A 14332-nucleotide genomic window follows, 5' to 3' on the forward strand; every position below is an offset into this window, starting at 1 on the left:
CCCTATTACAAAAATTGATTGTTTAGGATTAGAATTTAGTTCCAGAATCTTAATTAACACAATTTGGGATTCTGGTGCTTACATTATCCTTGGATCATTTGCTAACTGGGTGAACTTGGGAAATCAAAACTCCAGTTTCAGGACTTCAGTGGCTAAGACTCTGCTCCAAGTGCAGGGGCCAGGGTTCAATACCTGGTCAGGGAGCTGAGATCCCACATGCTGTAACTAAGCATTCGCATGCCATAACCAAGATCAAAGATCTCATATGCTACAACTAAGACCCAACATAGTCAAATAAATATTTAAAAAAGAAAACAACTCCAGTTTCCTCCTTTGCAGAAGTATTTTAAGTTACATCTTAAAACTCAGTTAAAAGAGTAAATAAAAGAATCTAGTGCTTAGTGAAGGTTGGTATATTATTGGTGATTTCCTTCATACCATTTAGACAAGCCACTTTTCCCCCGCAGACCAGTAGAATTCCTTAGGCACCTTTCTGGTTCCGCACTACCATCACTTTCAGGTGTCTGGGTTTGTGTCATTGGACACTGGGTATACATACACTTAATGTGTATCTGGGAGAATGACAGAATAAAGAATCCAGACCTAAGATGATGGCATCTGAGAATGAGCATATATCATGGATGCTAGATCCCTGCATTGAGAAGCAAAGGTGAGAAAATGCAGGGCAGGGGAAAAAGTTAGGTCTTCAATGTCTATGAATCAACAGCAAAGTGAACAGTGAGAATCTTTTATCCAACAGTGAAATGAACTCCCTTATAAATAAAGCAAGCAACAACTCCCCAATCTTAGTTTCCAAGTGGCAATAATGATTAGACATAAAAGGGATTATTTCTACATTGGGATAAAATGGAAAGATGGACTAATAAAACTAAATATTCTGTTTTTATTTCAATTTTTTAAAGCACTAAGTAATATTAGTGGTAGGAGAAAGCTGAAAGGGCCAGAGCTTCAAAAGACACATTTGTAGAGTTCTGTTTTGCTGAATTCTTGCTTGGTATTAAAAAGCAGAAGAGAAATTCAAAACACAATACCATTTATAATCACTCTAAAGAAACAAAACATGTACAGGATCAGTATGATAAAAGTTATCAAATGCCTGGTAAAAGAAAGACCTAAATAAATGGAGAAACATACCATATTCAAAGGTGAGAAGGCTCAACATAAAAAAGTCAATTCTTCCTAAACTGATCTATAAATTTAACATAATTCTTATAAAATCTAGCAAGGTTTTTTTGTAGACAAGGACAAGCATATTCTAAAATTTATACGGAATGGAAAGGCAAAAGAAAAGGACAGTTTTGAAAAAGAATAAAGTCTACCTATATTGATACTTAAATCAACACAGTGTGGTACTGGTGGAGGGATAGAGACGTGGATCAATAGAACAGACATTCTAGAATACACCAAAACAAGTCAAACTGATTTTTAACAAAGGTACAAAAGTAATTCAATAGGGGAAAGACAGCCTTTTAAACAAAAAGTGCTGGAGCAACTGGGTCAAACATAGGTGAAAACATGAACTTAAATGTTAAAACTAGAATGCTTTTTGGGAAAAAAATATGAGAAAAATCTTTAAGACTTAGGGCTAGACAAAGAGGTTCCATACTTGACACCTAATATATGACCCATAAAAGGAAAAATTGGACCTCATCAAAAGTAAAACTTTTGCTCCATGACCTACTAAGGGGATGAAAAAATAAGCTACTGAAGGGGAAAAATAGGAGCAAATCATATATCCAAAAGACTAGAATATTAAAGAATTCTCAAAGTCCCAACAGTTAAAAAAATAAAGCAGTTCAATTAGAAATGGGCAAATGACATGAATGGACATTTCAGTGAAAATATATGGATGGCAAATAAGCACATGAAAATAATTTTAAAATCATTAGCCATTAGGATAATTCCAGTTAAAAACAAAATGAGGTATCACTATACCAGAAAGGCTAAAATTTTAAAAAGTTACAACACCAAATGCTAGGCAAGGATGCAAGACACATTAACTCACAATTAAACTGCTAAGTGGGATATAAAATGGTAGAGTCACTCCAAAAATATTTGGGCCATTTCTTTTAAAACTACACATGCACTTACCATGCAACCCAGCATTTATACTCCTGGACACACCCCGATACATGAAACCATATGCTCAAATAAAAACCTGTATACACAGACACAGCAACTTCATTTGTAATAGTTCCAAACTGGAAATAACCCAAATTTTCTTTTAAAGAGTGAACAGTTAAACGTTGGTACATCCATACTATGGAATACTGAGCAGCAGTAAACAGAATAAACTATTGATACATGCAATAATTTGGGTAGACTTAAAAGGAATTATGGTTGAGGGGAAAAATCATAAAGGGTCACACACGGTATGGAGGAAAGAGATAGCTAAAACTGGCAGCTTTGTGGTGAAACAATTCAGTCTTGATAGTGACAGTTACACAAATCTAACACAATATAAAATTCACAGAGCTATATACACACATACAAATGCGTGTCTGTAAAACTGGTGAAATCTGAATAAACTGGATTGTACCAATGTCAATTTTCTGTACTAAATATTCTACTATTAAGCTAATATCACCATTGGAATATATGAAAAGTATACAGGAACTCCCTTTTTTCTTTTTGCAATTTCTTGTAAATCTATAATTATTAAAAAATAAAAACTTAAAAATGAGGCAGGTGAATTTTATACTGCAAGAGACATTACTGTGTTCTATATATACATACTTCTGAATGAGCCCAGGAATAAATAAAATAATTTAACTTCATACTAAGTAGAACCAAAATATTCTCATTGAAAAAATCAAATTGTCAGGACTCTCCTGCTGGTCCAGTAGCTAGTGCTTCAACGCTCCCAATGAGGGGGCCCAGGTTCAATCCCTGGTCAAGGAACTAGATCCCACATGACACAACTAAGAGTTTGCAAGCTGTAACTAAGACCTGGCACAGACAGATAAATATGTATATTTTATAAAAAAGAAAATACGAGTGTCATTTTAGGTATCGGTCAAGAAGCAACAGTTAGAACTGGACACAGAACAACAGACTGGTTCCAAATAGGAAAAGGAGTACGTCAAGGCTGTATATTGTCACCCTGCTTATTTAACTTCTATGCAGAGTACATCATGAGAAAACGCTGGGCTGGAAGAAGCACAAGCTGGAATCAAGATTGCCGGGAGAAAGATCAATAACCTCAGATATGCAGATGACACCAGCCTTATGGCAGAAAGTGAAGAGGAACTAAAAAGCCTCTTGATGAAAGTGAAAGAGGAGAGTGGAAAAGTTGGCTTAAAGCTCAACATTCAGAAAACGAAGATCGTGGCATCCTGTCCCATCACTTCATGGCAAATAGATGCGGAAACAGTGGAAAGTGTCAGACTTTATTTTTGGGGGCTCCAAAATCACTGCAGATGGTGATTGCAGCCAGAAAATTAAAAGACACTTACTACTTGGAAGAAAAGTTATGACCAATCTAGACGGCATATTAAAAAGCAGAGACATTACTTTGCCAACAAAAGTCCGTCTAGTTAAGGCTATGGTTTTTCCAGTGGTCATGTATAGAAGCTGAGCGCCGAAGAATTGATGCTTCTGAACTGTGGTGTTGGAGAAGACTCTTAAGAGTCCCTTGGACTGCAAGGAGATCCAACCAGTCCATCCTAAAGGAGACCAGTCCTGGGTGTTCACTGGAAGGACTGATGCTGAGGCTGAAACTCCAATACTTTGGCCACCTCATGCGAAGAGTTGACTCACTGGAAAAGACCCTGATGCTGGGAGGGATTGAGGGCAGGAGGAGAAGGGGACGACAGAGGACGAGATGGCTGGATGGCATACCGACTCGATGGACTTGAGTTTGAGTGAACTCCAGGAATTGGTGATGGACAGGGAGGCCTGGCGTGCTGTGATTCATGGGGTCGCAAAGAGTCAGACACAACTGAGTGACTGAACTGAACAGTTCTTAAAGAATTTAGTTATCAGCAGGTGAAATACTATATTCTTCAAGGCTCTTAAGGAATTGAGCCTGATCATTTTGACATGAAATATGAAAGAAGAGTCAAGTCAACCTTTTTCCTTTTTAGAGCAATTCCATTTTCTAAAATTCTGTCCAGTATGTTCAGTTCAATTCAGATCTTTCACTCAGTTGTGTCCGACTCCCTGAGACCCCATGAACTGCAGCACGCCAGGCTTCCCTATTCATCACCAACTGTCGAAGCTTGCTCAAACTCATGTCCATCAAGTCGGTGATGCCATCCAACCATCTCATCCTGTCATCCCCTTCTCCTCCTGCCTTCAGTCTTTCCCAGCATCAGGGTCTTTTCTAAGGAGTCAGTTCTATCACATCAGGTGGCCAAAGTACTATAGCTTCAGCTTTAGCATCAGTCCTTCCAATGAATATTCAGGACTGATTTCTTTTAGGATTGACTGGTTTGATCTTGTCCAAGGGACTCAAGAGTCTTCTCCAACACCACAGTTCAAAAGCATCAATTCTTCAGCAATTAGCCTTCTTTTATGGTTCAACTCTCACATCAAGACATGCTGCTGCTGCTAAGTCATGTCAGTCGTGCCCGACTCTGTACGACCCCACAGATGGCACCCCACCAGGTTCTGCCATCCCTGGGATTCTCCAGGCAAGAATACTGGAGTGGGTGGGCATTTCCTTCTCCCATGCATGAAAGTGAAAAGTGAAAGTGAAGTTGCTCAGTCGTGACTGCTGAAAAAACAGAGCTTTGACTAGACGGACCTTTGTTGCCAAAGTAAAGCAGTATTTGCTGCTTTTTAAAACGCTGTCTAGATTGGTCATACCTTTTCTTCCAAGAAGTTAAGTGTCTTTTAATTTCATGGCTTGCAGTCACCATCTGCAGTGATTTTGGAGCCCAGGAAAATAAAGTCTGTCACTGTTTTCATTGTTTCCCCATCTATCTGCCATAAAGTGATGGGACCGGATGCCATGTTCTCCATTTTTTTGAACGTTAAGTTTTAAGCCAGCTTTTTCACTCACCTCTTTCCCATTCATCAAGAGGCTCTTTAGTTCCTCTTCACTTTCTGCCATAAGGGTAGTGTCATCTGCATATCTGAGGTTATTGATCTTTCTCCCAGCAATCTCGATTCCAGCTTGTGCATCCAATAGAAGTTATACCATGATGAAGTGGTTATTAGAATACTGCCATGGAAAGATTACACCTAATTCCCCAATGTTGTAAAACCATCATTCTGTGAATTTCAACAGAGAAGCTATCCTTGACTTTTTCAAATGCTAACTTTTCAGTGGACAATCATGGCATTACACAGTGGATAACTGATCCCTTCCTCTATAAAGGTAACAACTCCTTTTTTGCTATAAAGGATCTTAGAATTAAGGCATATACAGGATATGCAACTAGGAAGCAACTTATTAATTATAACACAAACCACTGTAAACTCTTAAATGCCAAAAGGACATAAATTTAAAAATAAAAATGCTGGCAATTACTCCTTCATTATCCCTTGGACAAACAGCAAAGGAGCAAAGAATGAAAAAGGTCACTTTGTTTAGAATGAGGAACCAGTAAAGGCTAGAAAACATTATGGAGATGGCCCATACTCTCCTGTGATAATATATTTCCTTTCAGACACCCAAGGGAAGACAGAATACAATACTTTTGTAGCCCTGTAGCCTCTAATACAAGTTACACTCATCACAATATACCCAAGACAGTTTAGCATCTTAGAATAAGAAAAATTTGAGCATTACTATAACTAGAACTTTGGAGAATAGAAAAGCAAAGAATCTGTCTTTAGGATTTCCTTGGTGGTGCAGTGGATAAGAATCCACCTGTCAATGCAGGGGACATGGGTTTGATCCTTGCTCCAGGAAGACTCCACATGCCCCGCAGCAACTAAGCCCACATGCCAAAACTACTGGAGCCCTCAAGCCCTGAAGCTGTACACGGCAACTACTGAAGCCCACAGGCCTAGAGCCCGTGCTCTGCAACAACAGAAGGCTTTGCAACAAGAAGCCTGTGCACCACAACGAAGAATAGCCCCCACTCACCTCAACTACAGAAAGCCCGTGCGTAGCACCAAAGACCCAGTGCAACCAAAAATAAAAATAATTAAAAAAAAAAAAAAAAAAGAATCTACCTTGAAAGAGATGATGGTTCACCTGGAGGGAAGAGTAGTTAGTACTCAGGAAATATCAGCTACTAATTTTTCCAAGTCAGCTTTGTCTTTCATTGCTCCAAGAAGTTTAGCCAAATTCCTTAAACTCATGGTGTATCCTTCTTATGTGTGTAACCCTTATTGGGTATCCCTCTATGGTATAACCCTCTACACTTCCCCTTCAAATCACTCTTCATACCGTATCAGAATTATAAGAACCCTCTACAAGACTATAATCTCTAAAGGCAGAGAACATCTCTTGTATCTACTGCACCCAGCACAATATCTAGAACCAGTATTTGCTAGTGGAAAGATAAGGCACACTATGATTAAGTAAAAAGTCTGTGAAGTGTAAAACACAATCCTCTTTCAGTAAAAACAGAAACGGATACAAAGTCTTGAAGGATAAGGCTTATATACCATTAGCTCTGGATTATAGAACCTGGAGGAGTTTCAGAACTATGTTAAGTTTTATGTTACCTTAATTGTTCACGCAAGTGTTTTTATATCATAGCTAGAAAACTGTAAAGCGTTTTCACTTAGGGGAAAAAAATAACAAGGATTTCCTCTGTTTTTCTCATCTACTACCACCATTCTTCCCAGTCATTGCCCCTTTCATCTAAACCACATCTTCAATTTCTTGAAACCACTTCACTAATTCTCCCTTTTGTTGCCAGCTAATACACAACAACAAGGAGGAGAAAAGTAATACATGAGAAACAAATTAGCATTATTTCCTCCAAGTCAGATTTGGATGAAGGAACACTTTTAACCCCAGATACAATTTCTATTACAGTAAAATCCATGTTGTGTGTGTGGCAGTCACTCAGTCGTGTCCAACTCTGAAACCCCATAGACTCTGTCCATGGAATTCTCCAGACAAGAATACCGGAGTGGGTTGCCATTCCCTTCTCCAGGGGATCTTACCGACCCAGGGATCGATTCCCTGGTCTCTTAAATTGCAGGCAGATTCTTTACCATCTGAGCTACCAGGAAAGCCCTTAAGAAAATCCATAACTGCAGAATATTGCAGATTCCTTATGAAGGGAATGAACTGCCTGTTGAATGTACTATTTAACTAGTTTCCAATTATTACTACTACTAGACTGTAGCAAATGCTTGTCATTTTTTAAACTTGTTTCTATTTCTCAATACCAAAACACAAGTTCAATTCTTTAAAGAGGTCACCTTCAGTAACTACCTGAAATATTTTAAGGCTGCTTTTCAGAGTTAGCCAACAAAACCATCTGACATTTTTATTCATCACGCTGAATAACTTATTAATAGTCAAGGTAGTATTGACAGTTTTCTTCCCTGAACAGTCTTTACCTCATTCTTGTTAAAACTCAAACTATCAACATTTTCACATTACCGTCCGAGGCACCAGGGAAGCCCGTTTTTTAATCATTCTTTTTAAAAAATATTTTCAGGTTTGATTTTATTACCACCTGTTTTTTTGTGTAACACTATTTAAAAGCATGGACTTTTGAATCTCCAGTATAGATAATATCCACCTTGAAAGCCCCAGAAAGTCTTCTCTTGAAAACACTTCCAAGTGCTTTTGCTTTAGAATAAGATTTTAAAGAAAACAACACAATGGTTTCCCACTATGTATTACTTGCTTTCTTTTGTTCAATACCTAAAATCTGCTCTAATTATTTTTATTCTGTGATAACATGTAAGACTTACATTTTTATTAAAAATTTTGAACATACCTGCCACAGTACCACTATGAAGAAATCTGAATGTTCTATGAAGCAAAGAAATTAGGTCATTGCTCAAAGAATGAAGAGCAAATGCTTAACAATAAAGAGCAGAAGCTTCTAGTCAATGCCTGGTGCAAGCAGCAGCTATAGAAAACTAGCTTTGTTCCATAACCTCATCCTATCCCACTTCTCCTACTACTTCCAAGTAGCAACCTTTTCTTTAAATCAAGCCTGTCTTCCTTACTGCTCCACTGCTCCCCCAATACACCTGCTCCTATTTAATGACATCACTAGCCTCCAGGTTCTCAAATCTTAAAGACCCAAGATCTGCTCAAGTATTGTCAGCTAATTCAACTTCTCTAACAACCCCCACTGCTGCTCCTACCTCAGATTTACCTAGCCCTAGCTGGCTCTGCACCTCTTATCAATTCCCTCTAATTCATCCTACATCCCAGTGCCAAATTAATTGTAAAATATACTTTAGAACCACACTCCCATCAGAATCCAGATAATTTCCAACCTAAACTATGCCACACACTAATCAAACTCCACTATCCTCTTCTATGTGCGTTTAAAGCTTTTGCTTATTCTGCCTACACTGCAGAATGCCTTAGTGTGTTCTTCTCTACAGATCCCGATTATTCATGCTCCAGTTTAAATTCCTTTATGAAGTCTTTCCTAATAATCTCTTTTCCCAAATTACTCCTCAGCCAGGCCCCAGGCAAAAGTAATCACTCTTTCTCTCTCTCCTTAAATGCTCTTGCCATTCCTGACACTTGTGAACATACACATTCTAAGCTTCCCATTAAGAGGAGAAGGTAACTGTACCTACTTCACATTTTTCTCCTGGTATTGTCTTGGAACAAATTTCCTCTTCTTGGGCTCTAAAATCACTGAGGATGGTGACTGTAGCTATGAAATCAGAAGACGTTTTGCTTTTTGGCAGGAAAGCGATGACAAACCTAGACAGTGTGTTGAAAAGCAGAGACATTACTCTGCCAACAAGGTCTGTATAGTCAAGTCTATGGTCTTCACAGTGGTCAAGAATGGTTATGAGCCAGATCATAAAGTAGGCAGAGCATCGAAGAATTGATGCTTTCGAACTGTGGTGCTGCATAAGACTTCTGAGTCCTTTGAACAGCAAGGAGATCAAACCAGTCAATCTTAAGAGAAATCAACCCTGAATACTTGTTGGAAGGACTGATGCTGAAGCTGAAACTCCAGTATTTTGGCCATATGATGAGAACAGCTGACTCAGAAAAGTTCCTGATGCTGGGAAAGATTGAGGGCAGGAGAAGAGGACGTCAGAGGATGAGATGGCTGGATAGCATCACCAATGCAATGGACATGAACTTGGGCAAACTTCAGAAAATGGTGAAGGACAGAGAGGCCTGGCGTTGCTGCAGTCCACGGGGTTGCAAAGGGGCAGATGCGACTGGGCAACTCAACAACAAGTATCTTGGAAAATATTAGGCACTCAAATATTGAAATGTTCATTCTCAACTCCAGGCCTATTCTGACCCTGCTCCCTCATTTTGAACTTAGCTTTTCTCTCCTGAAGCCTCTATTTAATTCATCCTTTAAAGTACAACCTAACAAATATTACATCCAAACTAATCTCATTTCTCCAGCAATATAGCACATATTTGGATACCTGTAGTCATATGTTGTTTGCATATGTTGCTTAATTCTCACATTTTATATCCTGAACTCTCCAATACTGTGAAGTTGCTCAATAGTGTACGACTCTTTGCAATCTCATGGACTGTAGCTTATCAGGCTCCTCCATCCATGGAATTTTCTAGGCCAAGAGTACTGAGTGGCTTGTGATTTCCCTTGCCATGGGATCTTCCCAAGCCAGGGATTGAACCCAGGACTCCCACACTGCAGGCAGAGGCTTTACCCTCTAAGCCACCAGGGAAGCCCAAACAAAGCTGCGCCCTAACAGGGACATGAACCCTGGTCCAATACTGTACCATTCTCTAAAGTATGCCCACTGAACTCCCACACCCCCTACCAAAAATCTCCTTGAATTTATTTATGCTGTTTCTTATCCTACTATATTTTGGCCAATCAAAATCCTATCATCCATGGGATAGACTGGGAGTCTGGGATTAGCAGATACAAACTATCTTATTTATATAATGGATAAACAAGGTTCTACTATATACTATATTTGATATCCTGTAGTGAACAATAATGGAGAAGAATATGAAAAAGAATATGTATAACTGAATCACTTTACAATACAGAAGAAATTAACACACTGTAAATATACTTAAACAAATTTTTTAAAAGTCCTATCATCCTTAAAGCCAAATTCAAATGGAAGTCCATTCAGTAAGTCCTTCCTAAATGCTTCTTAGATTTGTTCTAAGTTCTTATGAACTTTGTACCAATATTCCATAGTACCTATCATATTTGAACTCAAGTTTAGTTTTATTTAGGTCTGTGCCCTCCATAATTTAAGAATTCAGAGCAGGACTCATAATATTTCATTTTTCTCTTAAAAACCTAATTCCTGCATTTAAATAAACAATAATAATAATATAAAATGGCTTGAAAAACCATTTTCAAGAACTGGGAGTACAAAACACATCCTGTAATACTACTATAAAAATCCTATAATAAACCTTTGAATTGAGTCCCGCCAGAAGACAGAAGTCCTAACTTCAAGTACCTTTGTGAAGTGAATGTGAACTTATTTGGAAACATGGCTTTGCAGATGTAATTAAGGATCTTGATGTAAGTTTTGTTTCATGAAGTTATTTTCACTACAATATAAATCTTTATCTTCTGAATGGTGAAGGTGCAAATTTTCTATGTAACTTAATATTAGGAATAGGTCAATATTTTGTTTACTATTTAGAAAATTTAACCCAGCAGTACCCTTTAACCCTTGTATCAGGCTTCAAGTTATCCAACTTTTGCTTTTCTCACTGTGCTTAAAGTAACACTAAAATAAGTTCAATGATCCTAAAACACCACCAAATTCCTTAAATTAAAAATATAAATAATTGCATAATCTGTTAATCTGTTTACCTACTGTTGTTGTTGTCAGTGGCTCAGTTGTGTCCAACTCTTTGCGACCCCATAGTCTGCAACACGTCAGGCTTTCCTGTCCTTCACTATCTCCTGGAGTTTGCTCAAACTCATGTCCACTGAGTCGGTGATACCATCCAACCATCTCATCTTCTGTCACCCACTTCTCCTCCTGCCCTCAATCCTTTCCAGCATCAGTGTCTTTTCCAGTGAGTAAGCTCTTTGCATCAGATGGCCAAAGTATTTTCAGCTTCAGCATCAGTCCTCCCAATGAAATTTCAGGGTTGACTTCCTTTATTATTGACTGATTTGCAACCTTTGCAATCCAAAGGACTCTCACGAGTCTTCTCCTACACCACAGTTCCAAAGCATCAATTCTTTGGCACTCAGCCTTCTTCATGGTCCTACTCGCATAAACATACATGACTCCTGGGAAAACCATGGCTTTGACTATATGGACTTTGTAGGCAAAGTGACTGTCTCTGCTTTTTAATATGCTATCTAGGTCTGTCATAGCTTTTCATCCTGGGAGCAAGGGTCTTAACTTCATCGCTGTCCACAGTGACTTTGGAGACCAAGAAAATACAGTCAGTCACTGTTTCCATTTTCCTCCGTCTATCTGGCATGAAGTGATTGGACTGGATGCTATGACCTTAGTTTTTGGAATGTTGGGTTTTAAGCCAGCTTTTTCACTCTCCTCTTTCACTTTCATCAAGAGGCTCTTTAGTTCCTCTTTGCTTTCGGCCGTAAGGGTGGTGCCATCTGCATATCTGAGCTTATTGATATTTCTCCTGGCAATCTTGATTCCAGCTTGTACTTCATCTAATCTGGCATTCTGCATGATGTATGTACTCTGCTTCTAAGTTAAATAAGCAGGATGACAACATACAGCCTTGACATACTCCTTTCCCAATTGTGAACCAGTCTGTTGTTCCATGTCCTGTTCTAACTGTTGCTTCTTATTAGACATGCATACAGATTTCTCAGGAGACAGGTAAGGTGGTCTGGTACTCCCATCTCTTTAAGAATTTTCCAGTTTGTTATGATCCACACAAAGGCTTTAGAGTAGTCAATGAGACAGAAGTAGTTGTTTTTCAGGAATTCCCTTGCTTTTTCTATAATCCAACTGATGTTGGCAATTTTATCTCGGTTTCCTCTGCCTTTTCTAAATCCAGCTTGTACATCTGGCAAGTTCTCAGTTCATGTACTGTTGAAGCCTAGCTTAAAGGATTTTGAGCATTCCCTTACTGGCATGTAAAAGTGCAATTGTGCAGTAGTCTGAACATTCTTTGGCATTCCCTTTCTTTGGGATTGGAATGAAAACTGACCTTTTCTAGTCCCGTGGCCACTGCTGAGTTTCAGAATTTGCTGGCATACTGACTGCAGCACTTTCACAGCATGATCTTTTAGGATTTGAAATGGCTCAGGAGGAATTCCACCACATCCACTAGCTCTGTTCATAGTAATGCTTCCTAAAGATCACTTGACTTCACATTCCAGGATATCTGGCTCTAGGTAAGTGATCACACCATTATGGTTATCCAGGTCATTAAGACCTTTTTTGTACAGTTCTGGGTATTCTTGCCGCCTCTTAATATCTTCTGCTTCTGTTAGGTCCATACTGCTTCTGTCCTTCATTGTGCTCATCTTTCCATTAAATGTTCCCTTGGTGTCTCTAATTTTCTTAAAGAAATCTCTCTAGTCTTTCCCATTCTATTGTCTTCCTCTATTTCTTTGCATGGTTCATTTAAGAAGGCTTTCTTAACTCTCCTTGCTATTCTTTGGAACTCTGCATTCAGATGGGTTTATCTTTCCTTTTCTCCTTTGCATTTTGCTTCTCTTCTCTCAGCTATTTGTAGGGCCTCCTCCGACAACCATTTTGCCTTTTTGCATTTCTTCTTCTTGGGCATGGTTTTGATCACTGCTTCCTATCAGATCAGATCAGATCAGTCGCGTCCAACTCTTTGCGACCCCATGAATCGCAGCACACCACGCCTCCCTGTCCATCACCAACTCCCAGAGTTCACTCAGACTCATGTCCATCGAGTCAGTGATGCCATCCAGCCATCTCATCCTCTGTCGTCCCCTTCTCCTCCTGCCCCCAATCCCTCCCAGCATCAGAGTCTTTTCCAATGAGTCAACTCTTCGCATGAGGTGGCCAAAGTACTTCCTATACAGTGTTACAAATCTCTGTTCCATAGTTCTTCACTCAATCAGATCTAATTTCCCCTGAATCTCTTTGTCACTTCCACTGTATAATCATAAGCAATCTGATTTAGGTCATACCTGAATGACCTAGTGGTTTTCCCTATGTTCTTCAATTTAAGTCTAAATTTTGCAATAAGGAGTTCATGTCCTGAGCCACAGTCAGCTCCCAGTCTTGTTTCTGCTGGCTGTAGAGAGCTTATCCATCTTTGGCTGCAAAGAAGATAATCAATCTGACTTTGGTATCGACCATCTGGTGATGTCAATGTGTAGAGTCACCTCTTGTGTTGTTGGAAGAAGATGTTTGCTATGACCAGCACATTCTCTTGGCAAAACTCTGTTAAGCCTCTGCCCTGATGCATTCTGTACTCCAAGGCCAAACCTGCCTGTTACTCCAGGTATCTCCTGACTTCCCTATGGCAGTGGCATTTTCAATTAGATAAAATTTTATTATAGCCAAGCTTAACAACAGACACAGTTTCTCTAGAAAGGAGCCCCAAATAAATGCATATTAAATTTTAAAACATCAGTCTTTAAGTACTACTTTGTAAGTAAAAACCTATTTTTAAAATATTTTCAAGTTTTAAAAACTTATTTAAAAATTTTTCAAAAACTCAAGAGTTTAACCCTACTAAGACATATTAAATTATACCTTCCACATAAAGACAATAGAGCACATAGGTAATTTATTTTACACATTTTCCTGACTTATTTAGCCAATATAATAAACCAAATTTAGCTGATATACAATTACATGAATTTGGTAAAACAACTATTTCATTAGAAATTATGATCTTCTGAAGCTTGGCATTTTAAAGTTCAATTGCAATCACATAATTTTAGCACTTAAAGTACTAAAAAGTACTATTCAATTCTTATATTCATTTAATAACCTGTAAACTCAAGAGAATTAATATGGAATTATTGCTCTGACTGAAATACCACCTCCTATCTATGCCTTTATACTACTTTTATGATTATTGAATATATGCATGGAGTAACACCATGTCAATTTGCTATTCTCTAAAATAACTTTGTTATTATATGCCAAGTGCAAACTGGACAAAACCTTACTTCTCTTTCCCATAATGCACTGGGCTTCCCTGGTGACCCATATGGTAAAGAATCTGCCTGCAATATGGGAGACCAGGGGATTCAATCCCTGGGTCAGGAGGATCTCCTGGAAAAGGGAATGGCAACCCACTCCAGTATTC

The 14332-nt window shown here is 38.6% G+C and overlaps 2 protein-coding genes across 2 annotated transcripts in view; one reads left to right on the plus strand and one right to left on the minus strand.

The window, feature by feature from the left end:
• The window catches only part of CCDC18 (coiled-coil domain containing 18), a 216461-nt gene that overhangs the window by 197350 nt on the left and 4779 nt on the right, over nucleotides 1-14332 (minus strand). The window lies entirely within an intron of this gene.
• TMED5 (transmembrane p24 trafficking protein 5) overlaps nucleotides 1-14332 on the plus strand; it is a 52485-nt gene that overhangs the window by 20181 nt on the left and 17972 nt on the right. The gene's annotated exons all lie outside the window — the stretch shown is intronic.

This window comes from Bubalus kerabau, chromosome 6, assembly GCF_029407905.1.
Source record: "Bubalus kerabau isolate K-KA32 ecotype Philippines breed swamp buffalo chromosome 6, PCC_UOA_SB_1v2, whole genome shotgun sequence".
Taxonomy (NCBI): domain Eukaryota; kingdom Metazoa; phylum Chordata; class Mammalia; order Artiodactyla; family Bovidae; genus Bubalus; species Bubalus kerabau.